General features: G+C 43.1%; 1 protein-coding gene across 2 annotated transcripts in view; it reads left to right on the top strand.

Moving 5' to 3' along the window:
• The window catches only part of LOC140197701 (NIPA-like protein 2), a 106,578-nt gene that overhangs the window by 17,020 nt on the left and 69,890 nt on the right, over nucleotides 1-19,668 (top strand). The gene's annotated exons all lie outside the window — the stretch shown is intronic.

Below are 19,668 nucleotides of genomic sequence, written 5' to 3'. Positions count from 1 at the left end.
AAATTAACATTTCTGGTTAAGACCTTCCTTGAGACCTCACTCTGAAGAGGTTTCCCTCTACTGCAAACTCAGTGAGTTTCATGAGACCCTCTCTCACTACAGTCCCTCTCTAATTTACACCTATCACTTGCCAGGCCTCGTTCTCTCTTCCCTCTCATCTTCGAATACTTTGGTTTGCGTGGAATAATGGGCCTTAGGGCATATTTTGTAATCTGTATGACTGTTTTAAAAAAAAAACGGGTGGTTAGAAGCTAGTGAAACAGGTTTAAAGTGATTGGAGGATAGATTAGAGAGGGGAAATAAAATTATTTTCACCATAGGGTGGTGGGGATCTGGAACCCTCTGCTTGCAGGAGTGGAAGATGCAGAAACCCCTCACCACAATTGCCAAGTGCCTGGAGGACTGCAGTGAAAGTTGCTGATGTTAAGCAGGGTAGGCAGCATAAGCTGAATAGCCTCTGACATCTCAGTTTCTGTTTTCCTATGAGAGTGTGTAGATGGTTTAATGATCTTCTGTGCCCTGTCATCTTAAAACCACAGAGGTGGTGGACTGGTGGTGTAGTGGCATCAGTACTGGACTTTGAAGTGAGTGGTCATGGGTTCGAATCCTGTTCCTTTCACTTTTCCAGCATGATGTGTGTGTTGAGGTGGTGGAAGATGGTGATTATGTATTGGATATACAGCGAGTCATACAACATATTACCAAGCCCTTCGGCCCAACTGTTCCACGCCCACCAACATGCCCCATCCAAACCATTTGCCTACATTTGGCCCAGATCCCTTTGAACTGTTCCTAACCATGTATATGACAAGTGCTTTTTAAATGTTGTTAATGTACCACCTTCAGCTACTTCCTCCAGCAGCTCATTCCATATACAGACTGCACTCTGGATGAAAAAGTTGCCCCTCAATCCTATTCCTATTCAATCTCTCCCCTCTCACCTCAAACCTATGCCCCCGAGTTCTTCATTCCCCAATCCTGGGAACAAGACTGAGTGCATTCACCCGATCGACACCCCTCATGATTCTACTGTCAGCAGTAATTATTTTTCACAGAAGAGCTTTGAATATTAATAACCAACATTATACTTTGTAAAGCTGTTAAGCTGTTAGAGTAGATTGCTCCAACGTGTAAAGGTGTGGAATTTCATTAATTACAGATTTTGACAAGCATTTTATATTAAACACTGAAATAAAATCCTTCTGAAAATATTACATTACAATTCAGAATAAAGTATTGTAGGACATTACTGACCTGGAATTGTTGACAAAAGTGCTGACGGGTTTGGGAACTTCTGGGAGATGTGATTCCCCCACCTCTCACCACTCTGACCAATTACACAGCCTCTTAATCTTCAGTATTTTAAACTGAGAAATGTAAGTGTTCAAGGAACAATTTCATTTTAATTATTCTTTTTCTCCCAGGAATTCAATGAGGTTAATCTTGCCTCCAAGCCTGTTCAGGGATAGTCAGTATCCCCACTCCCTCGCTGGTCTCTAATGCTCCAAGAAATGTAGAATCCAGTGTGGTTGTTTGGTGTGGTACATCATTTTTAATGATATTGAAAGGAAAAAACGTTTATATATGTGTGTGTGTGTTTGTGTATGTGTGTGTATATATATGTATATATGTGTGTATGTATATATATATATATATATATATATATATATGTGTGTGTGTGTGTATATATATATATATGTGTGTGTGTGTATATATATATATATATACACACACATACATATATATACATACACACACACACACACACAACCCTGAGATTTATTTTCTTGCGGGCGTTCAGAGTAAATACAAAGAAACACAATAGAATTAATGAAAAACCACACAAAAAGATGGACGTAAGTGACCACTTCAGCCAGTTGATCAGCACAGGTCTTCTGTACTCAACCAGGTACCCTGTCTGGGCCAGGTGCTTTCCTGGTTTCCTAGTTCACCCTCCTGAAGGATCCTCTCACGTCATCCTCAGAGAGTTAAATCAGAAGGTCGCTGGGGGCTGTGGGAGTTTAGGAATGTTCTTCCATGTTTTGCTCCATGTTTAAAAAAAAGCTTAGATAGCGGATCTTGATATATCATCACTGAAATTTAAACAAAAACAGGGTTTTATTTTAATTCATCAACAAAGGCAGATAGGTGACATTTTAGGTTAAAAATTAATCCATTTTTGAATAGCAAAGCGAAATCGAGGACTGTGTTAACTGTGGCAGGGAGCTAGTTCAATACTTCCACTTTACCTGGTGTTTACGGGTACTGTAGATCAGAACCAGAAGAAAACTAAAAGATAATCTGTTTCCTCCCTTTATCTGAGAATTTGAAAGATTCACTACCTTCTGAAAAAAGACATTTCTTCACATATGGTTCTAAATGACTAACCTCTACTTTTGGACTTTGACTTTTGTTTCTAGACTCCAAAGCAAAAGTAAATATTATCTCTATCATGCACAGTAAAAATTTGTACTCTTCAATGAGATCATCTCCCTTTCCAAAGTAAATGGGCCCAGCCTACTTACTTTCTCTAAGTATGTTCTTCCTGTGGTAGACACACCAGATATGTACACAATGTTCTGGCATCTTGGCAGCATTCAGTGTAGTTGCCCTGAGATGAAGTTCAAGTTTATTGCCATTCAACCAATCAGAATCAGGTTTAAATATCACCAGCATATGTTGTGAAATTTGTTAACATTGTGGCAGCAGTACAATGTAAAACATGGTAAACATAGAAAAAGAGTAAATAAGCCAATCAATTACAGTAAGTGTGTGTATGTGTATATATAAATATATATATATATATTAGTTAAAATAGTTCAAAAACAGAAAATATAAAATTGAGGTAGTATTCGTGGGTTCAATGTCCATTTAGGAATCAGATGGCAGAGGGGAAGCAGCTGTTCCTGAACCGTTGAGTGTGTGACTTCAGGCTTCTGTACCTCCTACCTTATGGTAACAGTGAGAAAAAGGGCATGTCCTGTATACAGTTAAACAAAATAATTTTCCTCGGGACCAAGGTCCAAAGCACAATACATATCACATAGAGCGTATCAAATAATACTAACACAATAATATTAACATATATTTTAAAAAGCATTCTGTAGATGTACAAGTGAGATTAAGTGCATATACGGCATATCGATAAGTATACAAATGATATATAGCAGTTGTTTTGTACTGAGAGCTTGTATTTGACCATGAGATATCGGAGCAGAATTAGCCTCTTCAGTCCATTGAGTCTGCTCCACCATCTCAACATGGCTGATTTACCATCCCTCTCAACCCCAATCTCCTTTTAAACTACTGAATGACTTTGCCTCCATAGGCATCTGCAGAAGTGAATTCCAACTCATTCTAATGCTTCTCTGTTCTAAGTGGATGTCCCTCTATTCTGAGGCTGTGCCCTCTGGCCCTAGACTCCCTCACTATAGGAAATATCCTCTCTGTCTAGGCCTTTTAATATTCGATAAGCTTCAATGTGATCCCCCCCCCTCATTCTTCTAAACTCCAGCAAGTACAGGCACAGAGCCATTGAATACTCCTCATTCATTAACCCTCTCATTCCTGGAGTCATTCATGTGAACCTCCTCTGGACCTTCTCCAATGCTAACACATCTTTTCTCAGATAAAGAGCCCAAAACTGTTCACGATACTCCTACTGTGATCTGACCGTTGCCATATAAAGCCTCAGCACTACATCCTTGCTTTTCTATTTTAGCCCTCTCAAAATAAATGTTCGCTTTGCATTTGCCTTCCTCACCACTGACTCAATATATAAGCTAACCTGTAGGGAATCCTGCGTAAGCCCCTTTGTATTTTTCTTCCTGTATAGAAAATAGCCTACACATTTATTGACATATAACATGAAAAGAATCAGTTCCAACAACAACCCCTGCAGAACGCCAACATCTTTCCAACCACTAAAGTCAGTCTAACTGGCCTTTTAATTTCCTTTCTTCTGCCTCCCTCCCTTTTTAAAGTGTGGACTGACATTTGCAATTTTCCAGTCCTCCAGGACCCATTTCAGAATATAGTGATTCTTGAAAGATAATTACTAATGAGATTACACCTGAACCTGGGGGGGGGGGGACCAACGTCCTTCTGGGCAGGTTTGCTAGAGCTGTTTGGGGGCAGGGTGGAGTTAAACCGATAACCTGTACCTCAAACAAGAGAAAACCTGCAGATGTTGGAAATCCAAGCAACACACACACAATGCTGGAGGAGCTCAGCAGGCCAGGCAGCATCCATGGAAAAAGCTATCGTCGATGTTTTGGGCTGAGACCCTTCGGCAGGACTGGAGGAAAAAAAGATAAGTCAGAGTTAGAAGGTGGGGGGAAGGGAGCACAAGGTGGTAGGTGAAACTGGGAGAGGCAGAGGGGGTGAAGTAAAGAGTGGGGAAGTTGATTAGTGAAAGAGATGCAGGGCTGGAGAAGTGGGAGGCTGAAAGAAGGGGGCACAAGGCTGTGGAAGAAAGAAAAGGGGGAAGAGTACTAGAAGGATGTGATGAGCTGGTAAGGAGATAGGTGAGATAGGGAAAAGGGAATGGGGAATGGTAAGGGAGTTGTGGGGGGGTGCTTTACTGGAGGTTCAAGAAATCAATGTTCATGACATCAGATTGGAGGCTACCCGGATGGAATATAAACTGTCACTCCTCCAACCTGAGTGTGGACTCACTCTGACCAACTTGTTACTTGTATTATACCTTTTCCGACCCTGTTACTTGTAAAAACGCTGTCCTCTTCTCTCAATTCCTCCATCTCCACTGCATCTGTTCTCAGGATGAGGTTTTTCATTCCAGAATGAAGAGATGTCCTCGTCCTTCAAAGAAAAGGGCTTTCCTTCCTCCACCATCAATGCAGCCCTTAACTCCATCTCTTACAGTTCACGCACGTCTGCCCTCACCCCATCCTCTTACCATCCCACCATGGATAGGGTTCCTCCTGTCCTTACCTACCACCCTACTAGACTCCGCACCTAGCACATAATTCTCCATAAATTCTGCTATCTCCTATGGGATTCCACCACCAAGCACATCTCCCTCCCCCCCGCCAAACATTCTGCTCACTGCAGGGATCGCTCCCTTCTCGACTCCCTTGTCCGTTTGTCCCTCCCTACTGGTGCCTCTGGCACTTACCCTTGCAAGCAGAACACGTGCTACACCTCCTCCCTCACTACCATTCAGGGCCCCAAACAGTCCTTCCAGATGAAGCAACACTTCACCTGTGAGTCTATTGGGGTTATCTACTATATCCAGTGCTCCCAGTGTGACCTCCTGTATATTCGCGAGACCTAGTGTAGATTGGGAGACCACTTCGTCAAGCACCTAAGCTCCGTCCACCAAAAAAGGCTGTATCTCCCAGTAGCCACCCATTTTAATTCCACTTCCCATTCCCATTCCAACATGTCAGTCCATGGTGTCTTCTACTGTTGCGATGAGGCCACACTCAGGTTGGAAAAGCAACACCTTATATTCTGTCTAGGTAATCTGCAACCTGACAGCATGACCATTGATTTCTCGAACTTCCAGTAATGCTTTCCACTCTCCATCAGCATCCCCCATTTCCTTTTCCCTCTCTCACCTTATCTCCTTACCTGCACATCACCTCCCTCAGTGCTCCTCCCCCTTTCCTTTCTTCCATGGCCTTCTGTCCTCTCTTATCAGATTCCTCCTTCTCCAGCCCTTTATCTCTTTCATCAGTCAACTGCCCGGCTCTTCACTTCACCTCCTCCCCCTCCTCCTGTTTCACTTACCACCTTGTGTTTTTCCCTCCCTTCCCGCCCACCTTCTAACTCTGACTCCTCATCTTTTTTTCTCCAGGCCTGATGAAGGGTCTCGGCCCGAAACATCAACTATACTCTTATCTATAGATGATGCTGCCCTGCTGCGTTCCTCCAGCCTTTTGTGTGTGTTGCTCTTCTGTCTGATTTCTCCATTACACTAGCACAGGTCTTTTGGCAAGGGGATGGCAACTGGAGTGATAGGGTGATGGTGTGCAAGTTGCTGCAGTGTGTATTGAAACTTTGAGGAAGGATAGGTGACAAGATGGCGCAAAATTGCTGTCAATGTGATGAGTTAAAGTGTAACATGAGAGCAAAATCAAAAAGGATGATGAATACAGGACTGAAGGTGTTATATTAGAATGCACTCAGTACACAGAATAAGGTAGCTGATCTTTTGGTGCAGTTAGAGATTGGCAGGTATGGCATTTTGGGCATCATTGAGTCGTGACTGAAAGAAGATCATATTTGGGAGATTAACATCCAAAGTTACACAATGTATTGAAAGGACAGGCAGGTAAGCAGAGTGACTGGAGTGGTGCTGTTGGCAAAAAATCAAATCAAATCCTTAGAAAGAGGTGACATTGGGTTAGAAGATGCCAAATCATCATGAGTAGAGCTAAGAAACTACAAGGGTAGAAAGATCCTGGTGGGAGTTATAAACAGAGCACTGAATGGTAGCCAGGATATTGAATATAAACCTCAACAGGAAATAGAAAAGGAATGTGATAAGGGCAATATTACAATAGTCATGGGGTTTCAAATAAGCAGGTAGAGTGGGAATATCTGGTTGGTTCTGGATTTAGAAAGAGGGAATTTGTAGGATGCTGAAGAGATGGCTTTTTAGAGCAGCTTGTGTTTGAATCCACTAGAGAAAAGGCCACTATGGACTGGATGTTGTGTAATGAACCACTTTTGATTAGGGAGCTTAAGGCAAAGGTACCCTTGGGAGGCAGTGATCATAATCTGATAGAATTCAGTCTGTGAGGGAGAAGATAAAGTCTCATGTATCAGTATAACAGCAATGCAAAATGAATTGCAGAGGCAGGAGCTAGCCAAAGATGATTAGAAAGGGACACTAACAGGGTTGATAGTAGAACAGGAATGGCTGTAGTTTATGGGGGCAGTTTAAAGGCATAGGTTAGATACTTATTATTGTCGCCAAACAATTGATACTAGAGTGTACAATCATCACAGCAATATTTGATTCTGCGCTTCCTGCTCCCTGGAGTACAAATCGATAGTAAATATTAAAAATTTAAATTATAAATCATAAATAGTAAAGAGAAAATTGAAAGTAAGGTAGTGCAAAAAAAAGAGAGGCAGGTCCAGATATTTGGAGGGTACGGCCCAGATCCGGGTCAGGATCCATTCAGCAGTTGGAAAGAAGCTGTTCCCAAATCTGGCCGTATGAGTCTTCAAGCTCCTGAGCCTTCTCCCGGAGGGAAGATGGACAAAAAGTGTGTTGGCTGGTACATCCCAAAGATCAAAGAGTATTTTAGAGTGAGGAAGAGGCAAACATGGCTGATGAGAGGTCAGAGAAAGCATAAAAGCAAAAGAGAGGGCATATGATATGGCAAAAATGAGTGGGAAATTAGAGGATTGGGATGCTTTTTAAGAGAGAAAAAGATGAAATATGAGGATAAACTGGACAGTAATATCAAAGAGGATACCAAATTTTTTTTCAGGTATAGTACTGTGCAAAAAACTTGGGCATCCTGGATATTGGACCTCCAGAAAATGATGCTGGAGAGACCATTCGATATAGGAGCCACACTTGGTCATTTGGCCCATCGAGTCTGCTCCACCATTTCATCATGGCTGATCCATTTCCTTTTCAGCCCCGAACTCCTGCCTTCTCCCTGTAATCCTTCATGCCTTGAGTAATCAAGAATCTATAAACCTCTGTCTTAAATATACCCCATGACTTGAGCTCCATAGCAGCCTGTGGCAATGAATTCCACAGATTCACCACATTCTAGCTAAAGAAATTCCTGCTCATTGCTGTTCTAAATGGATGTCCCTCTATTATGAGGCTGCATCCTGTGGTCTTAGACTCCCCCACCACAGTAAGCATCCTCTTTACATCCACTCTATTGCAGTCTTTCAATGTTCGATCGGTTTCAATGAGAACCCCACCCTCCCTTTCTTCTGAATTCCAGAGAGGAGGAGTAGTAGTAGTAGTCATACTTTATTGATCCCGGGGGAAATTGGTTTTTGTTACAGTTGCACCATAAATAATAAATAGTAATAAAACAATAAATAGTTAAATAGTAATATGTAAATTATGCCAGGAAATAAGTCCAGGACCAGCCTATTGGCTCAGGGTGTCTGACCCTCCAAGGGAGGAGTTGTAAAGTTTGATGGCCACAGGCAGGAATCACTTCCTATGACGCTCTGTGGTTGCATCTCGGTGGAATGAGTCTCTGCTGTGCCCAGCCAATATGTTATGTAGTGGATGGGAGACATTGTCCAAGATGGCATGCAACTTGGACAGCATCCTCTTTTCAGACACCACCATCAGAGAGTCCAGTTCCATCCCCACAACATCACTGGCCTTGCTCTTTATATATTTGAAGAAACTTTTGGTATTCTCTTTAATATTATTGTTTGCTTATCTTCATATTCGATCTTTTCCTTCTGATGACTTTTCAGTTGCCTTCTGGTGGCTTTTAAAACTTCCCACTAATGTTTTCCTATTATATGCCCTCTCTTTGACTTCCCTTGTCAGCCACGATTGTGTCATCCTGACTTCAGAATATTTATTCTTCTTCTAGGTGGATATATATGTATCTATATGCTCCAGCCATTGCTGCTCTACCATCATCCCTTCTAGTGTGTTCTTCCAATCAACTTTGGCCAATTCCTCTCTCATGCCTCTGTAATTCCCTTTACTCCACTGTAATACTGACGCATCTGACTTTAGCTTCTCCCTTTCAAACTGCAAGGTGAATTCTATTATATTAAGATCACTGCTTCCTCAGGGTTCCTTTACCTTAAGTTCCCTAATCAAATCTGCTTCATTACACAACACCTAGTCCAAAATTGCCTTTTGCCGATTGAGTCAGCCACAAGCTGCACTAAAAAAATCATTTTGTAGGGATTCTACAAATTCTCTCTCTTGGAATCCCGCACCAACCTGATTTTCCCAATCTACCTGCATTTTGAAATCCCGCATGACTATCATAACATTGCCCTTTTTACATGTCTTTTCTATCTCCTCTTGTAATTTGTACCCCACATCTTGACTACTGTTGGGGTCCTGTATATTCCTTCCATCAGGGTCTTTTTACCTTTGCATATTCTTAACTCTACCCCAATGATTTGGCATCTTCTGATCCAATGTCACCTCTTTCTAAGGATTTGATTTGATATTTTGCCAACAGAGCCACTCCAATCCCTCAGCTTACCTGCTTGCCTTTTCAATACAATGTGTTCCCTTGGATGTTGAGCTCTCAGCTATGATCTTCTTTCAGCCACGGCTCGGTGATGCCCACAACATTCTACCTGCCAATCTCTAACTGTGCTACAAGATTGTCTACCTTATTCCATTTACTCCTTGCACCTTCATCACCCTTTTCAATTTTGCTGCATTGTTAACTTCAACTCCTCCTGCAGACTGCAATTTTGTTTAGTAATTAGCCTGTCGTTCTGCACAGTCTAACTGCTCACGACATCTAATTGTACACCTATCTGCCCCAACCTCCGTACTATCACTCTGGTTCCCATCCCCCGCCAAATTAGTTTATACCCTCCCAACAGCTATAGCAAACCTGCCTACAAGGATATTGGTCTCCCTCGGTTTCAGGTGTAACTCGTCCTTTTTGTACATGTCGTACCTTCCCCTGAAGAGATCCCAATGATCCAAAAATATGAAACCCTGCTCTCTGTACCTGTTCCTCAGCCACATACTCATCTGCCAAGTCCTCCTATTCTTACCCTCACCGACATATGGAACAGGCAGCAATCCAGAGATTATTACCCTGGAGTTCCTGCCTTTTACTTTCTACCTAACCCTCTATATTCTCCCGTCAGGAAATCCTCCCTTTTCCTGCCTGTGTTATTGATACCAATATGTACTACAACTTCCAGCTGCTCACCCTCCCCCTTTGGAATTCTGTGGATCCAATCTGAGACATCCCTGACCCTGACACTGGGAGATAACATAGCATCTGGGAGTCTCTTTCACATCCACAGGATCTCCTCTCTGCTCCTCTAACCATGGAATCCCCTATCACTACTGCACTTCCCCCTCCACAACTGTGTTCAAAGTGATATACCTATCATTGAGGGGAACAGCCACAGGGTACTCTGCACTGGCTGCTTATTCCTTTTTCCCCCTCTTGACGGTCACCCAGTTATCTGTGTCCTGCACCTTAGGTGCAACTACCTCCCTATATGTCCTGTTGACCAACCCCTTAGCGTCCCAAATGAGCCAGAGTTCATCCAGTTCCACTTCCAGTTCCTTAATGTGGTCTGAAAGAAGCTGCAGATGGATGCACTTGCAGGTATAGTCATCAGGGACACTGGAAGTCTCCCTGCCTTCCTACATCCTGAAAGAAGAGCATTCCACTATCCTATCTGACATACACTTAACTATGCAATAAGAAGAAAAGAAAGAAAAATTAAACAAAACATCTTACTACAACCTTCACCTCTCCTAAGCTTCAATGAGCCAAAACCTGAACTCTCCACTCTAACACTGGCCCACTCACACAATGAGTGCTCCTACAATGGTCACTTAAACCAAGTCTTTTTTTAATTGGCCCTTGCCAAGTGCCTAAACGTGCACAATCTAAATTCTCCTTGGGAACCCTGGTGTGCAGAAAGTCCCAACTTCCCCCAGTCACTTCTTTTGAACACTCTCTTCTACTATGCAATCCAACATCTCCTCTGGAACTGTGGCACGCACTGAGGACTAATGGAATAGTATGGAGGACATGTATTATGAGGAAAGGTTGGTCAAGCTGGGGCTGCTTTATAGGCTGCTGAAGGGAGATTTGATAGAAATTTAGAAAATTATGCAAGGGTTCAATAAAATAGACAGCCAGTATCTTTTTCCCAGGATTAAATGTTTAGTTGTGGGGGGTTTGTAATTAAAATGAGGTGGGGGGAAGTACAAAGGATATGTGTGACTCTAGTATTTTACACAGAGAGTGGTGTTGCAATGCCAGGGTTGGTGGTGGAAGCAGGTGCAATAGAAATATTCAAGAATCTCCTGTGCCGGCACATTTGTGTATCAAAAGGGGAGGAATGTAGTCAATGTGCGGGGAAGAGGGGTTAGATTAATTAGGAGTCATTGGTTTAATTAGTTTGGCGCAATGCCATGGATTGCAGGGCCTGCTTTGTGCTATAATGTTCTATGTTCTGTGTATGGCTGTACACAGAACATAGAACAGAATTTATGGCTGTACCTGCCTGTTAACTTCCAATTATTTTCCTAGAAACACGTTCGGTTCCTCCTGAACACTAACAGCTTTTCGTTTCCTACCATTTAAAAGATATTTCACTTTTCTATTTTTCCTACAAAAGTGTGTGACAGCACACTTCTCCACATTATTTTCTATTGGCCTGTCTATGCCCATTCACTTAACCTATCTATATCCCCCTACAGCTCCTCTGTCTCCTCCACACAGCTCACACTGCCAGCTTCGTATTATCATTCCACCTGGGTGTTGACCCTTGGTTCTCTTCACCTGACTGATGGGCAAAGGATGAAAGCAATCCCTACCTCACAGTGTCCGCGCTCAAAAATAAGCTGATTATTCACACTCTCGGATTCCTGACCATTAACCAATCCTCCGTCTGTGTCAACACACACAAAATGCTAGAGGAACTCAGCTGGACAGGCAACACCGGGGAGGAGAATAAACAATCAATGTTTTGGGCCAAAACCCTTCATTGGGTCTGGAAGGGAAGAGAACAGAAGCCAGAATAGAAAGGTTGGGGGAGGGGAGGAGTATAAGCGGACAGGTGATAGGTGAGACCAGGTGGGGTGGAGGGGATAAACGGGAATGATGTGAAATGCTGGGAGGTGGGCGGAGGATGAGAAGAGGCAAAGGGCTAAAGAAGATAATTGTGATTGGAGAGGACAGTGGATCATGGACAAAAGGGAAAGAGGGGAACCAGGAGGCGATTAGCTGACTGTGCAAATGGGTAGGGGAAAGGGAGAGGGATCCGTGCACGGGAATGGAGGAAAACAAAGGGGTAGGGGAATAGAAAACGGAGAGGAGGAATCAATGTTGATACCACCAAGTTGGAGATTACCCAGATGGAAAATGAGGCATTGTTCCTCTAAGCATCAATGTGGCGTAGAGGAGGTCACAGGAAGAACGTGCAAACAAACACCCAAAGGCAGGAAGGAACCCACGTGGCTGGAGTATGAGGGAGTGCTGTGTTGCTGTTTGTTTAAAGTACTAGATTAGTTGTCCGCAGTACATGAATTCACAGCTCTGGGATTCAAACCGGCAAGGTCGATCACTCGAGGGCGTGGATCGAAGTGGGTGGGTTAGAGGGGACCTGAGTGGGAGAGGTCTGAAGCTCGCAGCCTGAGAGGCTGGTTGAGGGAGAAACCCTCACTATATTTAAAAAGTGCCTGGAGGTGTCCTTGATGTGCTGTGACATACAGGGTCCAGTGCCAAGAGCTGGGAAATAAGAATATTCTAAAACACCTCTGTTACCAAAGACTCCAGCTATGCATGAATTTCTCTGGTTATCTGTTTAGTATATGCGGAATGACCCGCAGATTATTTTTAGAACGCACAACAGTACAACACAAGATCAAGCCCTTCTGCCCACAATATTATACTGGATTACTTAATGACGTACTAGTTAAATAAATCCCTTCTGCCGTATCTCTCCATTCTCTGCATATGCATGTGCCTATCTAAGAGCTCTTAGGTGCCTTGTAATTGCCTCCACCACCGCCTCTGGCAGTGTATTTCAGGCACCAACTGCTCTGCGTGTAAAAGAAAAACTTGCCTTGCACATCTCCTTTAAATTTTCCCTCTCACCTTAAACACATACCCTCTAGTGTTAGACAGTTAGACTCGGGGAAACAGATATCTACTGTTTATTCAAACTATGCCTCTCATAATTTTATAAATTTCTGGCAGGTATCCCCTTAGCTTCCACTCCTGCGGCACATTTTTGGCACCTAATTAAAGAAATCCCTATACCGCTGCCGTAACACAACAAAATTTCCAGTCATATGCCAATGATAACAAATCTGTTTCTGATATCCATATCTCTCTGTTCTCTATAACCTCAGCAGGAGTTCCATCACCTACCTCTTCTGATTGCTATGTGTGTAACTGTAAATTGAACGTAAAAACTGACTGTCTGTGGCTCCTACCATTTTACTGGTGTTGTATTCATCAGGAATGTGATCGAGTCATCACTCGAATCACACTCAGCTTACTCCAGATACTCTCCATTTACTGCTCCCTGGATTGTGTGAGAGTTGAGACGTAATCAGCGCCACTCAGTAGGAAATGGAGCCTGCTAATAGATGCTGACGGCAGAAACTGTGCTAATAGTGTTGCAGGTATCTGTAGCAAGGAAAATTATTAGGCAGGCATTCCAGGTAGTTCCAGCTCAGGTTTCACTGTTGGGATTTGCAGGAACATGCAATGACTGCCCTGAGCAATTCATCCCTGGTCAACCGCTTCCACTTCAACTACCAGAGCTCAAGACGCTGTGTTTTAAAAAAAAATCTCTTCTCACCACCACCCTCCCCCCACTGGTTTTTCCAACCGTTATTGTCAATCTGTGCCCTCTGAGAGTTACTGACCTTCCTGGGAAAACACGCAAAAAGATGGGAGCAGGAGTACTGAAAAGTTGATTTTATTGTTGGATGCACAAGTGCAATGAAAAACTTATTGCAGCAGCTTCAGATTCAGATTTACTTCCACTGACTTAGATGATTTGTTGTTTTGTGCGGCTGCACAGTGCAAAGACATAAAGTTACTACAAATTACAAAAATTAAATAGTGCCAAATAAAGGAATTACATGGAGCTATCACAGGTACGTAGATATAGAGGCACAACATTCACATGAAAAACATAATTTAAAGATATACAAAATTATACAAGGTACTGGCACAACATCGTGGGCTGAATGGCCTGTACTAAAGAACACAATTAGAAAAATAAATAAAGTCCATTTTAGTGCCGTTGCGGTACTGAGGCAGTGATTAGTGTTGTGCTGGTTGGTTCAAGGATGGAATAGTTGAAGGGAAATAGCTGTTCTTGAACCTGGGCAGGTGGGATTTCAGGTTTTTGTTCCTCCTGCCTGATGGTGCCTACATCTTGGGAGTAAGTTAAATGAACAACTACTCATCAACATTGCTCTTCAGCAACAGATAAGCATTTTTGTCATTGGTTGTAAGGTTTTAGAAGGTGCCAAGATAAGATCCAAAAAGGAAATTGTCAGATATTGGAAAGGTAAAAGTGGGTTTAGCATTGAAAGGGGTGCAGGACATATTGGAGAGTTCTTCCAGAGTGCTAGCATTGCCACATGGGCAGATTGGCCTCCTCTTGTCCTGCATCTCTTCATTGCTAGCAGTTGGAAGTGGGAGGGTGTATACTCAGTATACAGTTAACAGCACCGATATACAGAAGGGGGATCTTGGTGTCCCAGTCCATGCCTCTCTGAATAGAACAAAGCAAATAAATAGGGTGGTAAAGAAGGTGTATTTCATGCTTGCCTTTATCACTAGGGACATAGATTATAAAGGTCAAGAGGTCATGTTGCAGTTTTATAAATCTTTGGTTAGGTTGCACTTGAAGTATTATGTGCACTTCTGGTCACCCCATTACAGGAACGATGTAGAGGCTTTGAAGAGATTGCAGAAGAGGTTTACCAGATACTGCCTGGATTAGGAGGGATTAGCTATAAGGAGTGGTTGGACAAACTTTGGTTGTTTTCTTTGGCGTTTTGGAGGCCGGGAGAGATCTAATAAATTAAACTAAGAATATATAAAATATAAATTGTGCAAAAAGAGAGCAAAAATAGTATTTCTGGGTTCATTGACCATTCTGAGATCTGATGGCAGAGGGGAAGAAGCTGTTCCTAAAACACTGCATGTGCATCTTCAGGCAGTTGTACCTTCTCCTTGATGATAGTAATGAGAAGAGAACATGTCCTAGATGGTGAAGATGGTGGCTTCATGGGTTCGAAATAAATGTATTTTCACAGTACATATTGTCACCGTATACAACCTTGAGAATTGTTTTCTTGTGGGCATATTCAGTAAATCCAAGAACCGTAATAGAATCAATAAAAGATCGCACCTAGCAGGGGCAAACAACCAATGTGCAAAAGACAACAAACTGCAAATACAAAAGAGAAAAAAATAATGGAAACAATAAATAAATAAACAATAAATATCGAGAACATGAGATGAAGACTGCTTGAAGGTGAGTCCATAGGTTATGGAAACAGTTCAGTGATGGGGCAAGTGAAGCTGAATGAATTTATCCCTACTGGTTCAAGAGCCTTGGTGGTTATGGGGTAATAACTGTTCCTGAACCTGGTAGTGAGAGTCCTGAGGCTCCTGTACCTCTTCCTGATGACAGCAGTGAGGAGGGAGCATGACCTGGGTGGTGGAGGACCCTGGTGGTGGATGCTGTTTTCCTCTGACAGAGCTCTGTGTAGATGTGCTCAATGGTGGGGAGGGCTTTACCCGTGATGGACTGGACTGTATCCATTACTTTTTGTGAAATTTTATGTTTAAGGGCATTGGTATTTCCGTACCAGATTGTGATGCAGGCGGTCAATATACTCTTCACCACACTTCAATAGAAGTTTGTCAAAGTTATAGGTGCCATGCCGAGTCTTCGCAAGCTTCTGAGGAAGCAGAGGTTCTGATGTGCTTTCTTCATAATTGCACTTACCAGGACAGGTCCTCTCAAGTGATAACATCGAGAAATTTAAAGTTGCTGGCCCTGTCCATCTTTGATCCGCTGATGGGGTCTGGCAGGGGTGAAGTACACAGCTTTGTGGTGCACCTGTGCTGATGGAGATTGTGGAGGAGAGGTTGTCGCCAATCCAAGCTGATTGGGGTCTGCAAGCGAAGAAATCCAGGATCTAATTGCACAAGGAGGTATTGAGGCCAAAATTTTGAACCTTATTGATTTGTTTTGAAGGGCCGATAGTATTGAATGCTGAGCTGTAGTTTATAAAGAGCATCCTGATTTATGCATCTTTGCTGTCCAGATGTTCCAGGATTGAGTGAAGAGCCAGTGAAATGACATCTGCTCTGGACCTGTTGCGCTGGTAGGCAAATTGGAGCAGATCCAAGTCATTCTCGGCCAGGGGTTAATATGTTTCAACACCATCCTCTCAAAACACTTCGTCGCAGTGGATGTAAGTGCTACCAGATGACAGTCATCGAGGCATCACCAATTGTCGATGCCTTTGCTGGTGGGGCGGCTACTGCCCGTGCTGGAGTTGGCTGAGTTTACAACCCTCTGAACTTTTGTTTCTGATCCTGTGCATTGGAACCACCATACCAGGTGGTGATGCAAGCACTCAGAACGTTCTCCATGGTACAGTACTCTGGTCACTAAGGATGAAGAAACTGCCATCTTCTTCCCCTTCTTCGCTCAGCACCACTGAAGCACTTTGTGTGTTGCTTTTGTCATTCTTTTCAACGTAGAACAGTACAGCACAAAACGGGCCTTTCAGCCCACAATGTCTGAACTGAATACAATGCCAAATTGAACTGAATCTCTTCTGTCTGCACATGATCCATATCCCTTTGTCCCTGCAGATTCATGTGCCTAACAGCCTTTAAATGCCTCTATTGTAACAGCCTCCACCGTCACCCTGACAGTGTGTTCCCAGCACCCCCCAACTCTCAATGACAAAAAAAGAAACTTGATCCCTGTATTTCTTTTAAACGTTTCCCCTCTCACCTTAAATGCATTCTCTCTAGTAGTTGATATTTCTACCCTGTGAAAAAGAGACTGACTGTCCACCCTATCTATGCTTCTTATAATCATATAAACATCAATCAGATCTTCCCCTGCTTTTTTTTTCTTTCTGAGCAGTGTATTCACCGATGAAATTGCTTTAGGGAGAGTTTGGACAAACATTGTTTTCTCTGGAGCTGAGGGAAAACCTGACTGAAGTTCATAAAACTATCAGAGGCTTAGACAGGGCTAACAGCTTGTAGCTTTTTCCTGGGGTTGAAATGTCTAATACTAAAGGGCAAGCATTTAGGGTGAGAGGGGCAAAGTTCAAAGGAGTTGTGCTGGACAGGTTTTTTGACATAGAGCGGTAGATGCTGAGAATGTGTTGTCAGGGCGGTGATAGAGTCAGGTGCAATAAAGGAATTTAAGAGGGTGTTAGATAAACCCATAAATGTGCAGAGAATAAAAGAATATGGATATTGTCTAGGTAGAAGGAGTAATTTGGATGTATTTAATTAATTTGGCACAATATCATGGGCTGAATGGCTTGTTCCTGGTGCTGTACTGTGCTATGTTCTATATATTCCATGGGATATCCTCGAATTGTCCTCGCATTTTTTTGGGATGTGTTAAAAATGATAAAGAAAGATGGACAATGTTACTCTTGACATTGAATACAACCAGTGGCTCAGAAACTAGCATTCGGTATTGGTATTAATTTCCAGTTCTGTTTCGAAGGAATGTTGAAACCTGTTGGGATCTGTATGGTGTAATACAGCACAACGTGTCTGTGTCAACCTCTTTTCCCCATCTACACTCATCCTTCTTATCTGCATTGGAATGGTTTTCTTCTATGCCTTGGCATTATAAGTAACCGTATCTCACTCCACTGACCCTCCTGCCTCTGGAAGCAGCCAAGAATAGTGGTTGATGCAGGCACACTGGCAATATTTAGCATCCATCAAGATACCGACATATAAGACGGTTAGAAGACTATGGGCCACATGTGGGCAGATGGAACTTGCTTGCAGGGCAGTACTGTCGGCATTGACGCATTGCTCTGAAGAGCCTGTCTCCATGCTACATGACTTTATGACTCTAAAGTATGATAACTCTGACAGTTCTGAATTCCCTCGGTACTACAATGAAGTCGCAACCAAGGCTTTTGTGCTTGTCTCCCTGAATTGGTACTAGAACCCACCACCTCTGACTCAGAGAGAAGGCACTATGCTGTTTGGCTTGAATTAGTGTGCGATAGACAAGACAGGCTGGAGGACAGAAGGAACTGGTTGAAGTAAGGGCAGCAGTCTCCGAAACAAATGATGCAACTCTGCCCAAGATGATCAAATTAACAGGAGTGAGGGTGAGGAGCTGAGCAGGAGGCACTGTGGCCTGTGCCAGTTTGGGACAGCTGGTCTCACTCATCCTGGCATCAAGCGTGCTGTTAGCCTCTGCACAAAGGGCCTGTTGTGGTCTGATGAACAATGGGCGTCAGTGCAGGGAGCAGTTCATTCCTTGTGTTACTGGTGTGAACCGTCACCAGTTTGCAGACAGAAGGAGGTTGTGTGAGACCTTCAACACGTGACCCAGAAGCAGGAATCTCATTCAAGTGTAATATTCTGTAATAAGAGCTGTCTTCTTCCGTCACTGAATGATGCTTCGACAGTGGATCCTGCCTATCTAATCCAACCCGACAGGACCATGGTGTCAGTGTAGGAATAGGTGTCTTGTTGGATAAAGCAGTGGGTCAGGCTATGCAGTATCAGCCCCAGTTTTAGTACTATATTTGGGTCAGGGTGATGCACTGGATATAATCGCACCTGTTCTCCGTCCTTGACAGACTCAGACATCACAGAAACAGGTTGGTCAGCCTAACTGATCCAGGCCGGCCGAGATACCCATCTAAGCCAGTCTCATTTGCCCTGTATGGCCTATATCCCTCTAAACCTTTCTTATTTATGTACCTGTCCAAGTACCTTTTTAAATATTAATGCACCTAACTTATCACTGCCGAAGGCAGCTCATTCCATATACTGATCACTATCCAGGTGAAAAGTTGCCCCTCAGGTTCTGATTAAATCTCTCCCCTCTCACTTTAAACCTATGCTCTCTAGTTCTTGATTCCCTGACACTGGGAAAAGGACTGTGCCTTCACCCTATCTCTGCCCCTCATGATTTTATGCACCTATATAAACTTGCCTCTCATTCTCCTGCGCACCATTGAAAGGTGTCCCAACCTGCTCAATCGCAAACTGAGCAACATCTTTGTGAAGGATGATTGTGACATACATGTAATGGCCTGAATCCTCTGTTTACCTTTCATGCAAACACCTCCGTATGGTGTTGCATCAGGAAAATATCATAATCCTTCGGGTTTAAACTGGAGTTGCAGGGGGACGGGGACCAGAGTGCCAGAACAGTTGGTGGAGGGGTTGTGCAGGCAGATGTTGGTAAGACCTCAGACAAAGTTAGGAACCAAAAGGTTGTGCATGGTGCAACAAAATCGAAAAGTGTGAATACAGTGTTGTACTTGAATGTGTGCAGTATACAGAATAAGATGGATGAACTTACACAGATTGGCAGGTATGATGTTGTAGGCATCATGGAATCATAGCTGAAAGATTATAGCTGTGAGCTTAATGTCCCAGGATACACATTGTATTGAAAGGACAGGCAGGAAGGTAGAATGGGTGGCGTTGCTGTGTTGGTAAAAAAAAAATGAAATCAAGTCATTAAAAAGAGGTGACAGAGGGTCGGAAGATGTTAAATCATTGTGGATAGAGGTAAGGAACTGCAAGGGTTAAAAGACCCTGATGGGAGTTGTATACAGACCCCCAAACAGTAGTAAGGATGTGGCCTGCAAATTACAATGGGAGATAGAAAATGTATGCCAAAAGAGCATATAGTCATGGGGGATTTCAATATGCAGGTAGATTGGGAAAATCAAGTTGGTGCTGGATTATAGGGGGG

This window comes from Mobula birostris, chromosome 1 (assembly GCF_030028105.1).
Source record: "Mobula birostris isolate sMobBir1 chromosome 1, sMobBir1.hap1, whole genome shotgun sequence".
In the NCBI taxonomy this organism is placed as follows: domain Eukaryota; kingdom Metazoa; phylum Chordata; class Chondrichthyes; order Myliobatiformes; family Myliobatidae; genus Mobula; species Mobula birostris.
This window is presented reverse-complemented; position numbering and strand designations above follow the sequence as displayed.